At 34.4% G+C, this 25,135-nt stretch overlaps 1 long non-coding RNA gene across 1 annotated transcript in view; it reads right to left on the bottom strand.

Annotated features, from left to right (window-relative positions):
• LOC117717887 (uncharacterized) overlaps positions 1 to 25,135 on the bottom strand; it is a 364,914-nt gene that overhangs the window by 248,363 nt on the left and 91,416 nt on the right. The window contains exon 3 of the long non-coding RNA XR_013113620.1: positions 12,444 to 12,491. This is a non-coding gene — a long non-coding RNA (uncharacterized LOC117717887). The remainder of the gene's footprint in view (positions 1 to 12,443; positions 12,492 to 25,135) is intronic.

Here is a 25,135-nt window from a genome sequence, read left to right as displayed (position 1 = left end):
ATATGTCATGTTTTACTCATTTTTATTTCTCCAGTATTAAATTATTAGAAATATCTGGCAGTACTTGGTATTAGATACCTGAACATCTAAATTTTAATTGCATGCATTACTTGAAGAATTCTGACCTGTAGTCCCTGTCTCTACCTAATCTTTTATTCTTTCTTTTTGATGCCAACAATAAGTCACTGGCATTTAAACGGGCTGCTTTACATACATCCTACATTTTGAGAGTGGTATTTTAATTTTCAGTTAACCTTTTATTCTTTTCAGTCAACCATTTTGTGCTTGTTCTCAGAACTTTTACCTGAAACAAGGTTTACTTTAGACTTGAGCATGTTTTAGTTTAACAATCTAAAAGATAAAATCACCCAAGAACGGCTTTAATCATTTGGCTCAATGCATATTTTAAAACAAAACTGCCAATTTCTTTGGAGGAAAATGCTCTTGGGTGGCATTCAGCAAAGAATAAAGTAATTTCATGCTTCCTATTAGGCTAATAAGAGGAAGAAAGATGAAAAAAACTAGCAAACTCTTAAACACCAGTTCACTAGCATGTTATAGCCAGTTATTCAACACACCCATATTAGAAAAACAAAAACAAAACAAGACAAAACAAAACAAAAAACAGGGGAAGTAATGTAATGCAGGTGGTAGGACACTCAGCCCCTAGTGCCAACTCAACAATTGTAGAAGGAGCAATAAATGATAATATCTTCCAGCATTTTCATAACGCAAAAATGTAAGAGTAAACAGAAACAAAAGCCATCCCACTTCATTCAACCTGGAGCAACAAGGCAGACTGGAAATCAATTCACTGCTTGAACACATTTGTACAGTGAAAATAATCTATATGCAGGGAAAGTTTGAAACGAAATGTTCACTGTATTTGACTAAACTCAGTGGGGGAGAAGTATTTGTCTATGGCATATAATATCTGGGTCTCTATTCCTAGCATACCTGAAAAGAACAAGAACAAACAAACAGACAGACAAACTTCAAAACCTAAGAGTTATGTGTTTGCTTTAAATTTTTTTCTTGTTCCTGTTTTGAGTCAGGGGCTGACCCCAAATTATCTCGGAGGCTGAGAATGTCATCTGATTTCTGGTCCTCCTGTTTCTAATACCAAATGCTGGTATCATAGGTGTGGACCACCATCCTAACCTTCACTGATCTATTTAAGAAGTTAAAATTCATCTTTTACTACAAGCTTCAGTTATGGTCTCTCCTAAAGTAGGATAAACCCATGCTGTCTGATATGCATTCATTTAAAAATATTCCTACCTTCTACCTTGTTAAGACTGAGACAGCTTAAGGCAAGTCCGACTTTTAATTGATTCAAATATTTATGTTCAAAAATTTCTATCCAAAAAACTTGTAAACTGTGGACTAAGCAGTATTCCATTGTTTTCTCAAGTACTAAAAACGTCATTAGGAAGAATATGCAAAAATGTCAACACTTGTTTGATAGCGACTGCATTATGCACCCAAGCACAAAGGAACACTTTGGTTTTCTTTGGGTCATTTATCAACACTCCTCTGTTTCCAGGCATATTCTCTACTTAAACTAGCAGTTTGAAATTTCTAGTTTAATTGAGAAATTTTAAAACTGTATTTTTCATAGGCACCTTTCAGTGTTTAGTAAGAAGTGAAACAGTACCGCATATGGAATTGTTTAGCTGAAGGGATTATGCAGGGAAGTTGGTGATTTTGGTTTTGCTTGTAGATTTGTTTTTGGTTTCAGTTGTTGTTTAATTCACTGGCATTTTGTTTTGTTAATTTATTGTTTGAGAATTTCATTCATGCATACACCCTGCTTTGATATGTCAATTTCCTTCTGAGTTGATGATATAATTAATAATATTTCTATGACAGTAGGACGGGAGGCAGAGTAAGCGAATGATTCATCCTAAATTTATACAGTGTTTAAACTATTTTTACATTGTGGTGTTTAGTTCTCAAACTTATTTTGACTACAGTGGAAAGTGGAATGTTTTCTTAATTTTCTTCTAACTATGACAGCTTCCAATCTTTATCTTCAATGTGCAAACAGTAACACCATCAGCTAAACAATCGCCAACTCTAGATCTGCACATCCTATGCATTAAGGGAGATAATGGGTGTCTCCAGTCTTTAGTAATCCCCCCAATAAAAAGTTCCATAAAGAGCACTGAGATTTTATAAATGACACATATATAAAGCATTATAGGATGGATCCTCTTAATTGCCTTAAATATGTATTTCAGTGGAAGAGTTCCGTTTACATTACTGTTTGTTGACAGCCACATTCAGGTCTAGAATTTCTACATTATCCACACTGACACACTACGTTATTAAACCAAGGATTTGTCCCTTCCTTCTACCTCAGTAACCACTGGCCATGATATTTTTCTTTATCCGTTTGACTATTCTATGTACCTCAGATAACAGGAATCCTACAATATTTTTCCTCTTGTTTCTGGCTTTTTTTTTTTTTTTAACAGCATTATGCAAGCAAGGATTCTTCATATGAAAGAGTGTTAACAGGATGTTCACTCTTATTTAAGGCTGAATAATATCCCAAGTATGTATATGCCATCTTTTTCCCTCAGTGATTATATGTTTTTTTTCTTTCCTGGGAATTATTATAAATAATGCTGCTATAAATGTAAATGTTCAAGTGTACGTTTCCAATTCCCTTGTGTGTATATGCCCTGAATGTCAGGCTTTTGTTGCTACAAGACACTGGAAATGTATTTTTAGGTACAGAATACAGTAATTCCTTCATCCTTTTACTCCAGCATCCATCTGAATTCCATCACCCAATAAATAAAGTCTAATGGTCGTATTCATAGACTGCATTGTGCTGCCTATGCTTCATAGACAGCACTGACTTCTAATCTTTCTGCTGTTCTTCCAACATGCAAGCCTCGTTACCAAAACTGCAGAGTTATAGAAATTATTTTCATTTATAAAACACTGTAAGAAGGAAAATTTTTCAGAAAGAGAATTAAAATAATTTTATTGAGGGCACAAGGAATTAGTCATTAATTCCAACTTGGGTTAGTTACAACAACTCTGGTATTAACGCATAATTTGAAATCCTTCTAATATGTTACATGTTACTCTGAAAGCTCAGTAACAACACATAAGAAGTTGAAATTTAGTACACTCCAGAGAAAGCATTGAACCTTAGCTTCAAAAATCTAAGAAGTACCAACTCATACAAACTGAGGGACCAATTGTATGAAAAAGATTTTTTTTCAGATGAATACATACCTTTTCTTCAAACTACATTGTTAAACTTTTTCTATTTTTACTTAAAACATTACACATTTGAATAACTCTCTCACTTTAATAATGTATCATGAACTGTAGATGCCACACAGATTTCAAGCCACATAAAATTACTGATGGCACAAGGATTACAGAATGAAAACACGTGTAATATGATTTGTTTGCGAGACAATAGATATTATTATGGCCCATTTCCCCCACGGAATGCTCAAAACCTTATTAAATTTACCCAGAGACTTTGCCCTTTCATGTTTATATGGTTTATACGTGCTGGGGCATGATGTGAACTGGATGTTAAACTTGATGCATTCCCTTTTCCATCTGCTCTTGGTTCAAGGCAATAGTAAAAGAGAAAAGCAAATAATCCCAAGTTTTCTTTAATATCATTCTTCACGTTTCCCACACTCAACTAAATTTTATTACAGAATCACTCTCTGACTTCTTATTTATTTTATCCTTTGGCCAAACCTCAAGGTAACACCTTTCATGGCTTCATATATTAAGTTTCTTTTATGGAAATGTCAAAATCACCCCTGCACTGAAGGAAACTTTCTAGAGCATATGGTCGTATGTGGCTGCGAATTTACTCTGTGGCACTTATTGGCAATGGTGACATTTATTGCTCGCCATTTTGTAGATATAATGCAAAGTTGTAATAACTTTCTTTTAACATATAACTATGTTTGATTTCAGGTCATTTACTTCTTATATGAACCATAAATACTTCTCTGATCGTACAAGTGTACTAATGACTCTATGTGTGTATAAACATAAATGATGAGATTAAAGCTTTGATTTGCTTAGTTTCCCTGCAAGGTTACCTATAAAGTAAGGAGTAAATGGACATTCTTTTTTCCCCCACAAATCACTGAATGGAGTACTTCCTCAGATTATAGGTTAATGCCAGAAAAAAGAGTATTCTAGAAGAGGTCTTCATTTCTGAGAAATGCCACACACCTTTCATTTTCTCTGATAAACTACCCAAGGTTCTGGCTATTCAAACTATGGGTGACCATGAACAGACACATCAGTGAGGTAGGATTTCCAGCTCTTACAGCCTGAATCTGGATAGATCCTAAACATAAAGTATACATTGTAACTTTGAGCACATCTGATCTAAGTTATCTTAATCTTTGAGAGTCATTTTTTAAGCATATGTTAAACTACCTGTATTCAAACAGGTGAAGAGAAAACTGTGCTCTTTGAAAAATGATATTTGAATTTAGTGCTTCACAAAATGAAGTAATTAGATACATGGATGAAACCTGCACCCCGTTGTCTCCATACACAGACTTAGTTTATTCATGGAACAGACTCCTGAATTAGATGGCATGAGGTTGTGTTTGCTATTTAACTCCTTCCAATACACAAGCTGTGGCCTCCCCTTTATGTCCTGAATTTCCATGGCTCAGACATAGGTGGAATAAGAACAAGGATTAGTTGTTGCCACTAGAGGGCAGTAACAACAATTTAATAATACAAGTCTTGTTCCAGCTTGTCACAGGCACAGGGAAACAATGAGTCTGTGTGGGTGAGGTCTCAGAAGCCTCTGGTTCTAATAGAAGGAACAATGACTTAGAGATAAATTAAAACTTTTTTATATTGACATCATGTTCAAATTATGCTCTGCGAATTTTTCAAGATTAAAAAGTCTTGTTTGCATGTCTTACTCCTAACTATGAGAACAGGCTATTATAAATAATTTTCTCTGGTAAGATCTTGAAAATAGATGGCTGTTTATTAAAAATAGACTCCCTGAGCATAAATATTGAAAGCAATTCATTATTGTGGATTTAAGACCGTTCACTTTTTAAAAAATGAGAATACACATACACAATTTCTAAGTGTGAATGTTCAGAATTTTCGTGGAAACTCATATTGGATAGACAAATTTGTATTTTACTAGGTATCTTCCTCATAAATTCTCTATGAGCACCATAAGAAAAGGCTCCATCAAAGTTAAATAGTAGGAGTAAATACACGAGTTCATATAAATTGATGTAGGATTTTAGTACATACAAATGTAATTCTATTGATATCCTATTTAGCACTTACATATGGCTGCTTGCATTCTGAATGTTTTCACATGAATATTTAGCAATTTTCTTAATCAAACTGTAAGTTCCTTTGGGGATAAAATTATGCAACCTTATTGTAGTTCTGGATGCTCCAGGAAGTGAGAAACACATGTTTATGTTGACCAGAGCTGCCCTATAATGACCCGTACTAGACTGGAAAGTCCAAAACCAGTGCTTCTATGACCATGTGGAGAGGCTCACCTATCTCTTACTGAGTGGTCATTTACTAACACTTTTGTATCTATCAAAAAATAAAGAGCAAAAATATCAGATATTAAAACATATATAGTGTAGCATTTGAGCCAAATGTATAAAATCACAAAGTCAAGTGAGGTTTCTGGAAATTTCTAGAGGCTTACACTCAACCCTTGGCTTCTGTTTTATCATGGGTACCTGACAGTACTCAGGAGTGCCTGGTACCTTGACCATGCTCTAAGCTCTAGACTCCTCTAGACTGATTCCTAGAAGAAAGAGATTGTTGGGAAGCGGGATGGGTGTTAAAGCAACAGACCCATGGTGAAAAGTGAGAAACTGAGTCCAATCAAACTTGAAAAGGTTTGCATGATGTCCAACCCAAGTTGTCTTGGTTTATCTGTGACAAGGATTTCTACTTTTCCAAAAATATTTCTTTATTTACTTAGCTATCAAGGATGATGTGTTTGGCTTGTACTTAGGGCTACACAGTAAGAAAAATACTCATATTACAACACTGAACTTTCACAAAGAACAAAATTGAACCTCCAGTGCGTTATGGCCTGGGAAATAAGCTAATTACTAACTCTGAGCAAGGATTTACTTGAAGCTGTGTTCTGAGAAGGGAATACTGTGCTATATCCCAATTCTTTTGCTTACTCACTCTCTGCTTCCACTTCCCTGCTTTCAAGTACTCTGTTTGCAACTGGAGTTGTGTGTACTAATAGCCAAGGCAAGGGATAGAGATTCAACCTTGACAGTCATGGGAGTGGGTGTTGTATTGTCACCCAATCTGAATGTATCTAGAGACAGTGTAGGCATGTTTGCATGTTGAGGAAGTCCATGAAAGGCTAAATGACTAGTTTTCAGATTAACGAATTTCAGAAGGCATGTACGTCCTGGGCCACTGACAGATAGGACCGAGTTTACGTTTCTGTGTCTGAGCACTCCACTCTGTTTGGAATTCGTCACATTCATTTTTGTGAAAACCTATTGACTTTTACAGTTATTCCATGAAAGATGTATTTCTGAATAGTGGGCATCAGTATTGACACATGCAGTCTGAAAATGTTGGTACTTCTCAAACTCAACTTTCCCATCTGTGTTTGCAGCTAAAATCCAAAATGCATTCAGTATCAAACTGGCCAGTGGTTGGCGACTCCTCATCTGACACCAGCCTGAACTTCAGTTCTGTTCTATCTCAGGCTTGGACACAGATGAACATACTTATTTAGGATTAAACTGGAGATATTTATTAAAAGGTAAGCATGAAGAATCATCAGGTTTTCCAGAACAATGCTAATAGTTTTGAATGGTTTCATATTTTTTTTGTCTATTTTTCTTTTAATTTAACACACAGTGTAGAAACATAACATACAGAATTTTCTAAACTACTAAAATTCAGGTGCCAGACCTAAGAGAGAAAATTAAAACAGCTTATCTATTTAGACTTATCCTATTGATCACAAAATTATGTGTTTAAAAGCCAGGTTCAGAATTAAATGTTCTAGTTAGAATAGATGACCGAGGAGCTGGTTAGTCAACAAAAGGATGGACTGGGTATTAGGACTATCCTGTACCTCACTGGTACAAATTGGCATAATTATGCTCTAATTGTATTTTGAGAGAAAAGTTTCATTTTAACAGGAAGGGTGATGTGTAGGAGGAGCTAAGGTAGGAGGAGTACTGAGAGGAAGAAAAGGAGTAAGAAGAGGAGAAGAAGAAGAAGAGGAGAAGCTAGGTGATGAAAGAGAGAAAGAGGGGGGAGACAGGGAGGCAGATATTCATGTATCTCCACCAGTCAAAGATAGTTGTTATATCTAAGTCGGTCAGTGGGTTACACCTCTGATTGTACAATTCCAAACTTATAAAGCCTATGATTAACATTCTTTTTAAAAAAATGTATAAATGCAAAAAGGAAAAGGGGGCATGGGATATGGGTTTCCTAAGGGGGTGGGGGGGGGAATGGGGATAGGGGATGCCATCTGAAGTGTAAATAAAATATCTAATAAAAAAAGAAAAAAAACATCAATCAATACTCGAAACTCTAGTTAAAATGAGCAATGTACATCACTTCTCCAGACCAAAACAAAAGCAAGCAAACAAGATTTAAAATAAAAAACAAAAATATCACACCCATAATAAAAAATAATAACAATGAAACACTCATGAGCTCTATACACCATAAAAGTTGTTTAAGGTAGATGAGTTTCAAAAAAACTAAAGAAGCAATTGTGTATGTCAGCAGAGCTCAGAGAGAACTAGTTTCCAAACACTTTTTGGCATCCAAAGTCCTGATATTCTCCTTAAGGCTTCCATCATCACTTTGATAACAAAGCCAATGCTAACGATGTTAAAGAGGACGAGACTACAATTCATCATTTAGAGACCCTGCCGCATACCAACACTGTACTAAAGAATCCATATTTTCCCTAATGCTGTTGCGAATGGCTCTCCCACGCATAAACTCAAAGCAACACAACAAATTGAATTACCTGCTCAAGATCACAATTCTATCACAGATGAGGAAAGGGTCTTGTTGATGGGTACCAAAGGGGGAAGAGTCATTATCCCTTAGGGATATGGCAGTGGGTGGATTGCTCATGCTCCCATGAGTGTTCACTATATGTATGTCAGTGCATAAACCCACGGGACTATTAAAAACAATAACAACAATAAAAAGGAGAATGCAAAGTTTGAGAGCAGACAGGAGGGTGTACTATAGTTGAAGAGAGATAATGGCGATTAGATGTGACCAATAGGCAGTATATAAGTGTATGAAACTTTGAAGGAATAAAACTATTATTTTAAAAGTTAAATTTAAATCACTCCCTATATTCTTTCTGTTTACAAGCACCTCCTATAACCATGTCTATTATCTGAGGATCTACCATAACTCCGCAACCTTTCTTCAGCCTCTTCGTATCTAACATAGTCAAACCTTTAAAATGTAAACCAATTCATTTACTTTGACCAAATGCCTCAAATGGCTTCTATTTTAACTAACACTCAATACTTCTGGACCAGAAAAATGACTCAGCAGGTAAATGGGCTTACCACCAAGCCTGCTTGAGTTTGATCCACTGAACCCACAAGATAGAGGAGAAAATCAAATTCTACAAGAGATTCTATGACTCCCACAAGCTCACCATTATACCATTTTAATGACTCAGTTTTACACAGTCACACACATGCACACACACAAAATCACACAAACACACGTGCATGCATGCACATGCACACCTGCACACGCACATGCACACAGAAACCCAAGCAGAAATGAATAAATGTAATATAAAGAAACAAATGTTTTGTTTTTTTTTTACCATAACACAACAGGGGCTCATCTTTTCCTGTTGTTAGTCACTTTATTTCTGTACAAATAAATTGCATTGTTCCTGAATTTTCTCTCTGAGGAATGTTCCTTTCAGAATAACCACCACAACATATTCTCCTTCTATTTTCGGATTTCTTCTTGGCTACTACCAATTCAAATTTTTTTCTCAAAATAATGATACATCCTCCCCCAGCTTCTTATCCATTTTATTTATTTTCTTTACATATTCAACTTATCAAAATATTTGTTTGATATTTTTATTTAATATCTGTGCTCTCACCACTTTCTCTTCACTTTCGACTTATATGTAAGAACTTGTTTCCTGATCTTGTATTTAATGTTACAACCATAATGTTTTTTTTTTAAAAAAAGTCTGGTTTATAGTAAGTGTTTTTAAAAAATTAATGGTTTAACCTGGCTTATTCTTGTCAACTTTGTCTCCATGCTTCAGTAAAACTAAGTCTGCTTGATCCTCATCTCTTGCCTTGGGTTTAGGTTCAAAGATAACTACAGTCCCTGCTTCCCCAATACACACAGTCCTCTAAATCTAACTCTGAAAAAACTTCAAAAACACATGATCTAGCCTAGTTATACTACTGTCCGAGAATGTAAGTTCTGAAATATTACAGAACACACGAGTTTTCTTTATTGTATGCACAACTGAAGACTATAAAGACTAGAAGTACCCATAGTATGATAGGTATAGAATGTCAACATATTTTTGTGTATTTTCATATTATGATAAAAACATAAAAGATTAAACATAAATATAATAGTGTTAAACATGTATAGTGGTTGAATGTATAATATGATTCAGTATTATGCTAATACTAAATATGTAGTCTTTTCTTATGACATGCCAATCTAAATAATACTTTCATTAGTTTTTAATAATCTATATTATTTATGATTTTATCGTGTTTACTTCCTTTAATTCTGTTCCCATAGGTAATCCCTTTGATTAGTTTGTTTCTGCTCTGACCCTGCACCTACACATGGTCCTCATAGTACCAGTCTGGAATGCCCCATGAGCCAGAGATAGAAGATTGTGAAGTTGATTCTCTGGCTTACTGCTTTCTACTGATAATAGAGTCATGTGATTTTTTTCTGTCAAGTGTGTGAATGGAACTCCCCACTAAAGCAAGGCAGCATACACTCCACTGTAGGCATCAACATGGTGTATGGAGATTCATCACACCAGCCCACAAGCAGAGAGAAAATATTCTTTCCTAACAACTTGATTCAAAACTCCCTGATTTATTACAGGCATCAGTCATTTGCTGGTGGCTATTGCACTTAGAATTAAAACACCCATGAGTTTTGCAGTTCATTGTCATTTCTGTAAGTGGCAGAAAGACATAGAAGAGACAGGCTCTTATTATGAAGTCCATGGGTATGTATTAATCTCAAAAGCCACTGTGATAATCAAGATGAAATGAATGGTGTTTTGTGCTCTGTCGTCAAGAACCACATGAAGACATGTACATCCTCTCTGCTGACAAGAACTGTGTAGACTTGTATACTTCTGAGCATAGAAAGGCTCCAAGATATTGGTGCAAAGTGACACATGCCATATTCTGTCACAGCCTGCCCCAACATAAGAATGACCAAAAGAGGAGCTGGTTTGTGTTATGCCTCTCTCTGTTTTTCTTTCTGTGTCACTTTGTCTCTGTCTTTCTCTGTCTCTCTCTGTCTCTGTATCTCTCCATCTCTGTCTTTTTTCATCTTTCTCTGTCTCTGTCTCTGTCTCTCTCTGTCTCTGTGTGTGTGTGTGTGTGTGTGTGTGTGTGTGTGTGTGTTTGTGTGTGTGTGTGTGTGTTTACTTTCTGGCTTTTAGAGACAGGGTCTGGACTTGATTCATATACCAGCCTGGCCATGAACTCAGAGATCTGTCTGCCTTTGCTTCCCGAGTGCTGGGATTAAAAGCGTTGCTGCCACACTGTTTAGGACTATTTTGAGTTTTATCAAGGATTAGTTATATATTGATATATAATTATATTTTATTATATTTAAATATTTGTATATACTTAAACAAGTGCTTATATATTTGTATGATTCTTTAAAAATCATTCCAAATTATGTTGGTTGTAACATAGAATTACATATCTATAAAATACTTAAATGATATTTTATTACATTTTATATAAAATTTTCTGTAATACATACGCATACGTGCACATGGTCATGTATCTAAGTTTATTTTCTGCTTTTGATTTGACATTGTTTTTCTCATCTTTTGAGCAAATCATTAAGTACATTTGGACAAGATATTTTATGAATGAAAAGAATATTTTAATTATCAAGAGTGGACATAAATTTGTTTAAATAAAACATCATTTTATAAGAATAAATGTTAATTCAGCCAAAACACACATTTAAGTTATTTTAATGATTAAGAAGAAAAATTCGATATTTGCAATGGGAATATAGCTCTCTGGTAAAGTACTTATTCACACATGTAGGCCCTGACTTTACTTTCTAACACCCTTAAAATGTGTAATATTTTACCATCTATTGTACCTGAGATTTTCTCTTCTCTCTCTCTCTCTCTCTCTCTCTCTCTCTCTCTCTCTCTCTCTCTTTACCTCCATTGTTTCTCTTCCTTTCTTCTTCTATCAGCCACCTATCTACCTATCATATCTATCTATCTATCTATCTATCTATCTATCTATCTATCTACCTGTCTGTCTATCATATCAATCTACCCTTCTGACATCTATCACATATATATATCATATCTATCTGACATCTATTATATATATAAAATCTATGTATCTGTCTTTCTATCTGACATTGATTATATATATTATCTATCTTATATATCTATCTTTCTATGTGATATCTATTATATATATTACCTACCTATCAATCATATCTATCATTTTATGTGATATCTATCATATATATATGTGATCTATCTATCTATCTATCTATCTATCTATCTATCTATCATTTGTTCTTGCCAGCAGTAAATCTTATTGCAAATCATAAGCATATTAGGAATCATGATTCCAAAAAAAAAATTTAACAATGTGTGAAGATTAGTTGTAAGCATCTCATAGCAACTAAGAAGAGTCCCTGAATATGAATACAGAAAGGACTGCTATCATCAAATTTTATTGTTTAATTAGTAGCTCTTCTGATCAACAACAATTTCCAGCATGAATAATATAATTTTCAACACAGTAGCAGAAAGCAATACCTTAGTTTGTTTTAATGTCACTGAATTTGAAACCATTTATTCCAAAAGGGAAATAATGTTTTCACAGGAAATGGTCATTGAGTGGAAAAATAATTACTTTTATTGACATTCTTCAAAAAGAAGACTGCACTGCAGGTTGTTAAATTCAAAACTATTATAAATAAAAGTTCAGTTAAAATGTTTCAGCTTATCATAAATACCTTACTGTGTAGTATCTGGCTCAAATTTTACTTCCTATACAGATCTATAAAATTAGAATAAGAAAAGCCACCCAATGGGGTATATAGTTTATTAACAATGCAACAATAAATTACAGAACTAGCTAATTAAATTAAAGAACTAATAAATATTTAAGACTTACTGTTATTTTGGAGTGATCCTTTCATAAAGTCATCTTAATAATCAGTACCTGAACAGAAAAGAAATAAGTATTATCAGCCTTAAGAATATTCCCAAAACAGTATCTAAAGTGTTAACACTTATTTGCAAAGAGGACTTAAATATAAACTTCCATACTAAAATAAGATTTCTATTAGAGTTAAAAATTCCAGTTTTAACATCTGCCAGATTTAGCACCCTGAATATAAATATACCTGTAAAATATATCAATAGGTTCTTTACTACTAAAATATAAAGCTTTGACCATTTACTGCTTAAGTCTGAAAATTCATGGACTGATAAACATCAAAATCTCTAAGAAAACAAATTAAATCATTCAAGTATGCCCAGTACAGTTAGGTTTCTATGAAACCAAAATTTTAATTTTTGTTTCTATGGTTATTGTTTATTAAATGGTAAAATGATTTTAGAAATAAATTATTGGTGTATGGATGAATGCATAAAATTCTGTATATTAACTTGTTCAGTGTCTATAAATATATGAATACCTTTTCAATCACAGGAAATACTAATTTACTAATGAAAGACTACTTTTAAAACATAGTTTTGAATTAAAATATGAAAATCTAGTATGTTAAACTGCAATTTAAAATCCATTCTTCCAAGTTCATTTTCAACTTTTAAAAGAAATTTTAATTTTAAAATAAAATTTAAAATAGTTTTATATACTTTTTATAACTAATTTTCTTCTACTCTTATTTTCTCTCATATCCATCCAAAATTATTTGTCCATAACAGCAGAGTAGAATGTAAAATTTGAGCCAAACCCTTAGATTGTAAGGTACTTATGACAAGCCAAATAATTTTAACTTTTCTTCATAATAGTTTTGAATTTGGCAACCTGTAGTACATACTTCATTTTGAAGAACATCAAAATTGGAATAATTTAAAATGAAATGAAGATTTGTGAGTTTTATAGATCACATTCAGATTCTGTTCTAAGTGGCAAATACTAACAAGATGATTGATGAGCTAGTCCCATTTTTCAGACAGCAGAATGTTAATGTAGGCAGTCGAAAGCATGTTTTCCTCTGTTGACCTAATTCATCTAGAGTTGGCATAATTTTTGGAAACTCAAACATTAAGTAAGGCTACTCTCCAGACCATGAAAATACAGAGAAGCAGAATGGAAAATTATAATTCAATGTTTCAACATTTTCACTTCAAATTGATGCAGTCTCTCTCTCTCTCTCTCTCTCTCTCTCTCTCTCTCTCTTTTTTTTTACTGAAAATATACAAAGTTTTAATTAGATGTATATTCATGTCTATATAGCACATATTTTGTATTCGGTGAATAAGTAATTTCTATATTTTTTTTACTCTATTGCTATTGTGTGAATATGTATGAGCTTGCTGGATGTGTATATGTGAATGTAGGTGTGTACATGCCACAGTGCATGTGTAGAGGACAGAGATCATGTGTGTTGAAGTTGCTTTTATCTTTCTACCTCTACATGAGTTCCAGGGACACAACCCAGCTAATCTCATTAGCTCATATAAAAATAATTCTTGGTCTGTTTAATGACATAAGGTGACACTAAATATTGATAATAAATCACTGTATTCCTAACAATTTAGTACACATACATTTGCATTTATTGAATAAAATGATATAAGCTTTATTAGTTTTGTGTCCCTAAAAGGACACAGGGGCAATAACCCAAAATGCTTAATTGACTGTTAGTGCCTATAATTTACTTTAAAAAGCTCCTTAAGGAGAGTCTTTAGTATATTAGTTTATCTTTAATCTGCATGCTAGAAAAGTTAATCTCTGTGGAACACTAATCAATGATCCACTTTTGATGTTAGCTCTGATTCCAATTTCCTAATTTGAAAATTACACTCCAGTCCCTTAATCCTGCCATATGAAACTGTATGTAAATCACAAACAATCATGGTAGATAATTATTCATTGATTAAGCAAATGATGATTGGCTAGAAATCTGGGGTAATTGCTTCTGGACTATTTGACCAACCTGTTAGAAATAGCAGTATTAGGCTAAGCCTAACTTCTTAGAAGTTATGGTTGTAGAATCTGATGTGTTAGCAACACTTCACTTGGTTGGATTAAACTTCATCTGTTAACTCCAGAAGACTCATTGTATTTCTTCTGCAGCAAAGCATCCTTCTAAGTCACATAGCCATAATCCTCAAAGAATAGAGAATAAATTTTCCTCTGTATCACTGCTACTGGGTATTTTGTTAGGCTTGTGATTGGTTTAAGAAAAAAAAAATCAATACCTTTGTTTCAACTGGCTTACAATTCCCCTTTTCGTTATTTTTGTGTTTTATTTCAGTTTGTTTAACTTTGTAGTAATAAACTGTATTCGAAGATACACATGGCTTTTACTGCTTTATTGTCAATGGTCAAAATATCAACAAACAATCCTAATTTGTTGAAAGCGAAAAAAAAAAAAAAAAGCTTATTCTCGTTCAACTATCTGCTTTCTTAATGGAAAAGAAGTCCATTTGGGGTCAAATGTTCCACTTTGTTAGGAAACCTAATGATTGAAAGGCTTTTTTCAATTAGCTGTAACTTAAATTAATTTTAAAATGTATTAATAAAAGTCCTAAAACCCATTCTGTTTCAATAGCTGATTTCAGCTGCCTCAGAGATACACACTCTTGGTTCTCTCATGTTGGGCACCACAAATAAGAATCATCTCTCTTCATCACCCTGAATCAACAAGCCAAAGTTACAAAAGAGTTTTCTACTGTTACTCTTAGTGCCCCTATTGGCTGGAGAGAGAGTGCTACCAATCATAGAAGCCTGGGCAAGGAGGAGGGAAGGGGAGCTGCCATGTCAAATATGGAAAAAGACTCAAGTAAGAAGGGAAGCAGGCAACTAAATGTTCTGGCCACAGCCCCATACTGCTTGGCCACAATCATTTCTCTCTCTCTCTCTATGTAAATAATATGATGGCTGAGAAATGGAACACAACTGTGTCATGTGCCTCAAATAGAAAATCACTAATATTTGATACTTTAAGTGCATTGTAATTCATTTCTCACAACTTAAGTTTTCTTTCCTTCTTTCTTTTATTTTTTCTGTTTTGAGTAATTTCTCCTAAAATTGTGTATATCCTAAAATTATATTTTTGAGGAAAAGCAGAACAATTAAATTTGGCTTTTTACTTAAAGGACATTAAATTTTATTTGACTGAAATCAAATATATTCTAATCCTACAACCCAGAATATGAGCAGGGCAATTCAAATACATACATGATATGAACAACCATTAAACTTGTTTTGTGCTGAAATCTGTTTAGAAAAGTGTGGGAAAGTATTTTACTTTATATTGAAACACTGCCACACAATACCAAATCATTCATGCAGATAAATGGCAGTGAACAGTTTAAGAAATGACTGCAGATGAAGATCCCAGGACCATGGCTATTCTGATGATTTACTATGTCTGGTATTTTAGTGCAGGATTCTACATTTTACAATGTACCTACTTAATTCTGATACATAGTCCTTGAGTTCTGGGACCACAATTTGAGTAGTGTTGTTTTGGCTGGTTAGTTTCAGAAAGCATGTTCATTAACTAGACCTGGGAGAGATCAAGAAGAGGATCCAGTCTACAGCAGACTTCATTTACATGCTATAATACTTTTATGAATAATGTGGACTGAGCACAGGGTCCCCAATGGAGGAGTCAGAGAAAAAAACTTGAAGGAGCTGAAGGGGTTTGCAGCCCCATAGGAAGAGCAACAATATCAGCCAATGAGACCCCCCCAAATCTCCCAGGGACTAAACTACCAGCCAAAGAGTATACATCAGGAACCCATGCCTCCAGCTGCATATGTAGCAGAGGATGGCCTTGTTGGGCATCAAGGGAGGGGAGGCCCTTGGTCCTGTGACGACTCGATGCTGCAGTGAGGAGAAAGTCAAGATGGGGAAGCAGGAGTAAGTGGGAGAGTGGGGGAAACACCCTGATAGAAGCATGGGGAGGGAGGATGGGATAGGGGATTTTAGGAGGGGAACTCAGGAAAAGTGATAACATTTGAAATGTAAAAATTAAAAGGAAATATCTAATAAAAAGAAAAAAAAAAAAAAAAAAAAGAATCCAGGCATAGTGTCTCACAGCAAACCTATAATCCCAGCACTTGGGAGCTGAGGTTGGAGTTGCCACAAACTCAGTCTCAGTCTAGGCCGCAGAGTAAAACAAGACCAGCATGAGCTACAATGTGAAGCTCAGTTTCCAATAAACCCAAAGTAAAATTAAAATCAAATTAAGTAAAAAACAACAAAAGAATATCCGTTTTGATCTCAAGAAACCCCAATGGCAGTGTGGACAGTACCCCCTTGTTCTGCATGAGAGCCTTGAAAACTTGGCATGCATTGGCCCCCATTTTCATTTACAGAGAATAAGGAGCCCATTCCTTTCAAGGACTGTTCCTAATTGAGATTTGCAGTACAGTATATATAGTCTTCTTTTCTCACAGTGAAGCTCGTGTATCCAACATCCTACGCAGTATCTCCACTTGGAAAAACACAGCACATAGCCAAGATCAGCCTCATTATGTTAATTCTCCGAATCTTTTTATTTGAAGATATTTCGGTGTTTATGAGTGATGACCATTCCTTCGTTTACTGAATGCTCAAACCCTAGAAACCAAGCTTGATTCTTTTTTTTTTTTTTCTTTTGCATTATTTAGTTAAGACATGTTTTCATAATAGTTTTTCTCCAGAATTTGGCAGGGCCTGTGGTACCTTTAATTTTTTTTTTTTTTTTTTTAAACAGAGGTCACACACTTTCTCACAAAATTTTATGGTAAACAATATCTGAATCTTTTTGAAATTGTGACACATGGGGGAGAGAAGGGAAGAAAAGAGAAGAGGAAGTAAAGTAAGAGAAGGGAAGAAGACAGGAGGAGGAGGACAAACAGGAGGCATTAAAGGAAGTAGAAAAGAAGCGAAGGAAAAGGAAGGGAGGGAGGGAGGGAGGGAGGGAGGGAGGGAGGGAGGGAGGGAGGGAGGGAGGAAGCTCTTGGTGAGATAAGAATCAGGATCCAAGCATCCAATAATTCATTCTGAACATCTAATAAACTCTTCATCATCACCCAGCAGCCAGGGCAACCTGCATCTGATGATGCCAATGCTGTGTCCAAAGAGTTTCCGTGGATTCAGAATAAGGTCTTGACCAGAGTTCAAAGTCTACAGACAGGTACCTAGACCCTTCCTGCTATCACCTACTACCCATACCTGGCTTACTGCCCTAAAGCCACCAAGGTCTCCCTGTCATCTTTGAACATACCAAATATACCTCATGTCATAGGTTTTGCCCCTCAGTTCTCCATGCTAGTGACACATTTTCGCCAGCTACATATTTTGTTTTTCAACTTGGCCTTTGAATAAATATCACCTAAGAAGGAAAATCTATTCCTAACATGAAATACAAAAAGTCACAATAACCTTCAGGGTTTAATCCTTCAGCCTGACTCATTTTTCTTCATAGCATTTTTGCCTCCTGGCACCTAAGTATACATATAGATTGTTACCGTTATCAATATTTATTAGTGACTGTCTCCTTAAGGGCATACTCATTGACTCAGTTTCATAGCTAATTCCCATGACAGTGCCTATCACATAATGAAGTAATAAAGTTGTATCGACTAAAGAGGCACACAATATACAAGCAAATAAGTAAAGGTGGTGATTCCAGGTAATGAAAAGTGCCATGAAGCAAATGAAAGTGGAGACTAGATGGCCCATGGCAGGGGGAGTGTCTCATGGGTGATGGACATCTCAGGACTTGTTCATTGTGCTATCAGAATGGCTATGTTAGGTAGTAAAGTCTTACATGGAGGGAAACTCATGATTGGGTAAAAGAGCAGCTGCATCTTTGTGAGTGATTTTTAGGTTGTTCTAGAAGAAATGGTGAAAAAAAATCAACTGCCAATGCATCCTCTAAGTGAGTCATATTTCATACAGAGGAGGAACAAAATATATTCTAACCCCTACACCATACAAACATAGGGCAATATGTAAAAAAATACATGGAGAAGTTCACATTCCGTACAAGGCATGAAACTTTAAGAATTGACACTCACAAATTTACTGGCTATATTCATCTCTGGCCATAAGCTCTGAGAACAGAGTCTTAGGTCATTATTCCCATTATTGAGAAGAGCTAGCTAACTCACAGAAATGTCTTCTGTAAGGGTAGAAGACTGGCTAAGTAGTGAGCCAGCCCTGGTCTCTACTATACTGTGTCCACTGACAGATGATCTTTTACACAAAACTAGTCAAAGATTATCTTGAGTTCACTAAGTGTTCAGATATCCAGAACTCAGACCTCTGACGGACAATTGATTTGTATTTAAATTCTACAAGCTAGCCTTAAGATTGTCTTTTGACAAGAAGACAGATCCCAACATCAACTCTCAAAATTCTTTAGAACCCCCACCATCCCCCCAATAAAGTATAGCTAGTACTCAGGGCACAAGAGTGCCTGGAATGAGAGTCTCCAGTTTTCATTCATATAGTCTGAGTGTGTGTGTGTGTGTGTGTGTGTGTGTGTGTTCCTGAGTACAGTATATGTTCATGAGGTTGTGAACATAAGTTCATAGCAGTATGTGTAAAGAGGTCAAAGGCTGATATTGGGGCTATTTCTCTGTTACTTTCCCTCTTGATATTTTTTTTAATGTAATTTCTCACTAAATCTAGAATACATTCATTTGCCCAGGTTGGCTGGTCAATCCCAGGATCTGATTACATATCATTGGTTCCAGAAAAACAAATAGAAACCTTTGAACTTGTGATTCTGCCACTTTTGAAGAAGGAAGAAATATGGGAGAAGTGAAATTACAGCAAAGTCAATGAATGAAATTATTTGAGAGGATTGGGAAAATGTAAGTAATTGGAAAAAGATTTTTGTCAGCCACAGCTAACACAATGAACTGTGAATGGTAGATACACAATAGATGTCTGTTGAGTGAAAAACTGAATGAATTAGCAAAAGGAGAATAAAAAAATATTAACTATTGCTGGGTGTGGTGCACACACCTTTAATCCTGACACTAAGAAGGCAGAAGCAAGTGGGTCGAGGCCAGTTGGATCTACAAAGTGAGACCCATCTGAGAGTCAGAAGAGCCAGGCTGTTATATGGAAAGTCTATCTCGAAAAAATAATGAAAATGATAATAATAACTTAATAACTACTATTAAGATATTACCTTAATCCCAATTTAAGATAGGTAGATTTTAATAGAAATCCTGTTATTCTGATGGTATGTCATATTGAAAGCATGAACCTCAAGATGTCTTGTGACCTTATCTCTCTTACATTGTTTTATGACATACAACTCTTCTAATTGATTTAAAGCAAAGCACAGACCAGTTCTGTAGGAATACAGGAGCAATGACAGGGATTCCAGTGATTTACTCATAAGGAATAGGATGAGACTGGAAAGGTTTATTCTGATTTAAAAGTAGAGTCAAGGATCAGGACTCATCTTGATCCTTAGCATGCCAAGTCTGCCCACAGGCCACCAGCATATCACCTCCTCTGGATTTATTAAAACTGCAGCATTTCAGACTCCACTCCTGACTTCAGTTTTGGATATAGACAGTGTTTCTAGATGAATGTATTTTTATTCTCTTCAGAGTTTATTCTCTGTGCTTGCCTATTATCTAGTTATTAAGTAATAGGCAAGCTCAGTGCCTATTAGTCAACGAATTAAAATTAACTGTTTAGCAGATATGAAGCTATAACTCTGCTTCCTTTAAGTAAATAGATAATGCCTGCTACACCTATACATGCTACAACACACACAAAAATATTTACAGGAATAGAAGAACCATTATATAGAAATGTTATGTTATCTAAAATATTCTTATAGCTAACACTCATATTGTATAACTGCAATTACTATAGTTTAAATAATGTTTTACAAAAAATTCTCTGCATCATTAAAAAGTATTATGATTTACATAAAGTATATGATGAGAAAAATGTATTAGAAAAGAATAGATTTTAGTAACATAAGATGGTGCTTCAAGAAAAAAATAACCAGAGAAATCAGCCTTAAAAAAATGTTAAAACAAATTTGAGCAGTCTTTTAAGAATTAATGACTATGCATTCAATCATTTAGCTATGGAGAAAAATGAATCCCAGAGGGTACATAAAGGAATATAGAAAACAAAATACTTGTATTCCATTGGTAAAACAAAGTGCAACAGTGGGCATACTCAGCAAATGCGTGGAATGGATTTGAAGGTCAACACAAGTAAGAAAGGTGAGTTGTGCCAACTAAGGGGAATAGCTTTTTGAACTTATGACAGTAAAAAAAAATATTAATTACTAGAAGGCAGTACACATGACACTTAAACATGGCTTTAATAACCATATACCTGCCTCGTTCCTACACAAAATGGGAGGCGTGTTTATTTTTTTTCTTCCACAGGAAAGGAGGGATTTTTTATTTTGAAGTTTTAAAAGTTTAGATTAAATATTTTTTGGAATTTCAGAGTTGAGTTTTATACTCAATTATATTAGCTTTAAAGTATTAGTATTTCTGTGTACATTTTAAGATTTTTTATATTCCTACCTATTTTTCCTTATTTTTATATCTTAGTAAAAATGGAAATAAGAGAGTAAATATGCTAAATCAACTCTAATTTGACAATATTAATTAAGGCTTATAAATTCACACCATATATAAAAATATTCAAAGTATGATCATTCCCATTCAATGCTTGACAGCAAACACATTATTTGAAAACCTTCCATGTGTTAAGTATCATTTACTGATTTGTTTTCAAACTTGGGCAATACTTTATGAATGGACGAATACTGGGCTTTAAAGTACAGAGAAGATGACTTCCAGTTCTGAAAATGTATAGCATTTGCAATATACATTTTTTCTATGCACATCATATTTATTTTTATGTAGGCATTATTCTTAAACTCAATGAATACATTCAAATACACACACACACACACACACACACACACACACACACACACACACACAAACATACAGTCTGTGTTAAAAGCATCAGAGTGCTTTATGCCCTGGTAAGGATGGCTTCTTGGGTGAGCAGCACAATTCTGTAGCCTTGAACTTTCAGTCAGCATTTTGTGCAGTCAGCAGTCATCCTCAGACAGAAGGGTGATCAATTTATCAGAATTAAGTGTAATTACTTTAACTATGCCTTTATGTTTCCTAAGAATGACCTCTAGAATTTCCTATAAGACTTGCTCTTAAAGGAATGGCATGTTACAGAGGTTGGGCGTCCCTTGTGACATATTTGTCTAACTTCTTTCTAATATTTCATCTTATTTGAGATTCTCTCTGCTTCATTGATTTACAGTATAGCTTTTAACAAAAAGCCTCTCATGAGTTTATATTGACCACAGAGATGTCAGACTACCATATCTATAGGTTCAGTTGATTTTTTTTCAAATTACAACAAACATCCAGTAAGTATTCAAATACTTACCTCACATAGCATCTAAGTTGAGTTCTTGTACCAATTCCAATTATGCTTAGAATTCATATTTGCCTTATGATGAGTGAAAGGTATCCTTTGAGAATTTCTACTTCATGAAGTTTTCCCCATGTGCTCATTGCTTGTGAATATGATTAGAAACAACTAATTTCTATAATTTTTTCTTACTCTTTATTTAAGGTTCATTAGGGATTTCATTCTTGTCTCCTCAACTCTCCTGCCTATCATCACATTTGTGATTTTGATCTTTCTGTGAAGTATTAGTCATAGAACCTAGAAAAATCTATGGAATTCTGAGCATAAACACAGATAATTCTGGGAGTTCCTGATACCAATGTACATATTTATTTCAAGTAAGAAAATTCTATTCAGTTGATTTACACTAATGATAGGACACACAACCTGTCTGCATACCATACCATGAATTATATAAAAGTCAAAATCATGTGTTAAATACACTTTAATTCCCAATGACCAGCCCAATGTTTGATTCAAAATAGACATTAAATAATGTAACTACATCTCCATGGATGTATGTGTATGCTTTGTGAAGGTAAATTAGAACTATCCTATGAATAGTCCATGTGTCGTCTATAGTAGATGCCCAGATACCTTTCAAGACCTGTGATTACGAAACTCAGAGCTCTAATTTAAGAAGTGGATCCAGCCAGGATTCTCAGTTCTTTATTAGCTTTCCAGATATCTAATCTTTCTACACATCCATCCTTAGAGATTGGGCATCTAATTTGTCCACAGGTGTTTAGTATGGAAAACTCAGTCAAATGGCAAAGAAAGATACATTCCACAACTCAGAATTCTTGAAACGCTGTTTATCTCTAAGAAGTTGAAATCAAGATGTAAACTGGGTGAATACATGAGATAAAATTCCTAAAATTACATGATATGCTAGATATACGGTAGATAATCACACACTCTCTTAAAAGGTTCAGCATTTCAGCTTTCTAAGACAAAAACATAATGAGGTGAGGCTGGGCTGCACACACTTTTAAAGATGTCTGTCTGTTTTCAGAATCTTATTACCAGAGCATCACTGAGCTCTGACTAGAAGATGGAATATTGAAAGTTATGTTTCCTCTCTTTGTTTTTGAAAGAGTCTCAAACTTTTAACCCTCCTACCTTGTCCTCCAGAGTATAGGAAATTCAGGGAAGGTGGAGCATATCTGGCCATTATATTGCTGTTGATAGAGTCAGTGTAAAGGGATAAAGACAAATGTTTATCTAGATAAATAAAAAGGTGAAAGTATAAATTTCTGATATAATTGCCAAATACTTAAAGAAAAATTAGTGTCCAGTATCTCCCATGGCTGCCCATTTTCTATATCTAATATTTATTATCTTGAACTTCAGTGTGTTTGGACTTATTTCCATCATTGTGGCCATGACTTAACTGTAGAGAAAAAACACAGGGAAGGATTCAGACTACAGTATTAAAAACATTCAAACACATGCTATCCTAGCCCTGATATTCCTGATATACTATTTCTGTTTTACCTTGTCTCAAGATAAAGGAAATCCTGTCAGTGAAAGTGGGTGTAATAAGATATTGGTATAAATTGATACTTTATATCTACTATAAGTCAGCTTTGGCTACTCAGGAAATTAGGTTGATCATCTTATAAAAAGTTGATTACCAGCTATATGCCCTTTTAGGAATATACTATATACATTGATATTTTAACTGTCATAAAAACTATGTACCTAAGAAATCAATTTTGATATGAAATCTATATAATTTGCATCTTCCCTCTTACATTTAGTTTCCTCTTTATAATATCTACAAATGACATTGAGAATAGTTATTTGAGGACACTATATAAGAAGGCTCTATCACGCACTTCTGTTTTGAATGCATAGTAATCTCTGATTATTGACAAAATGTATTCAGTTTCACATAAAAGTCATTAAATGTTTAAAACTATATACACTAAACTTTGGATGATTCTGCACTTTCTGTCATGGAAGATATTTACTGAGCACATTCTATGTTCAAGACATTGTCACACAGTGAGGCAACAGAAAGTTCTGATGTCTTTAATTTTGTGGATACATGTTACATAGTACATGATTTTTTTTAAATATTGTGACGGGGTATAATAATAATTACTCTAAACTTCAATTTAAAGAACTATATCCAGCCAGAATACCTTGTGATATTCTGGATATTTGTTATAACTATATATAATATAGATACTAATCATCAATTTAATACTTCAGAGAAATTTTTATGGAAAAGGGTTATTACTTTTTCTTAAATATTCAATATTAAATATTTCTATGTACATGTTAATACATAAAAGTGATAGCAATTTTTAAACTATCGTATTTACTTTGAGAATGTTTCCACGTGTTTATGCATACCTTTATTTAAGTTAATATAGCTTATGTTTACATATAAATACTCAAAAAATACATTTTTGAAAATAAAAGAGCAAGAATAGGCTAAAGGTTAACTTGATGGATAAAAAGATCCCACTATGAGTCTCCCACTGGAAATTATGGTATAGCCTCTTTATCATGAGCCACAGCCCACAGACTTTAATTCATTGTGTAAGCCTCAGTGATTTGGGGTTTGCCCTGTTTTCCTCTGGTTAACTTACAGGTAAGTTTTTCCGATACAAAATATCTGGGTATTGACCTTTAGCAGAAAGTATGATCAGTTGGTTCTTCAGAGTTTCTCTGATGTTAAAATAGCTCAACATTTTTTTTCAGTTACATAAAGAAACTACAGTGCATTTACATTAAGATAATATGTTAACTATACTAATGTGTGGATGATTTCTATATGAAAATAATAATGTTGAAATTCGAAGGTTCATGTCTTACCCCAGGTATTTTCTCAACATAGAAAATAAGAAAATAAATATATTAATCTCAACCTATTCAAAGAAAGCAGCCAGCATACATAAATTTACCCACGAACTCATGTCCACTTAGCTCAAAACAAGAACCACAAAAGAGAAACGCACCAGAAAACACTTTCCCGATTTCTCAATGAACAGAATAAAATGGTCAGAATCATGTGAGTTGGTTGCGTACAGCTTCAAAAGAATGCTTTGTGGGAGGGGGTATTTAAAATGAATTTTTAAATTCAAGTCCGCATGGCACTCCTTTACAGCTCTCCCACAGCAGAGTCTATGTATTGCTTACCACGCCAGATGCTGAGAACCTGTTCT

Source organism: Arvicanthis niloticus, chromosome 12, assembly GCF_011762505.2.
Source record: "Arvicanthis niloticus isolate mArvNil1 chromosome 12, mArvNil1.pat.X, whole genome shotgun sequence".
Lineage (NCBI taxonomy): Eukaryota > Metazoa > Chordata > Mammalia > Rodentia > Muridae > Arvicanthis > Arvicanthis niloticus.
Note: the sequence above shows the minus strand (reverse complement) of the source record. Positions and strands in the feature narration are given on the sequence as shown.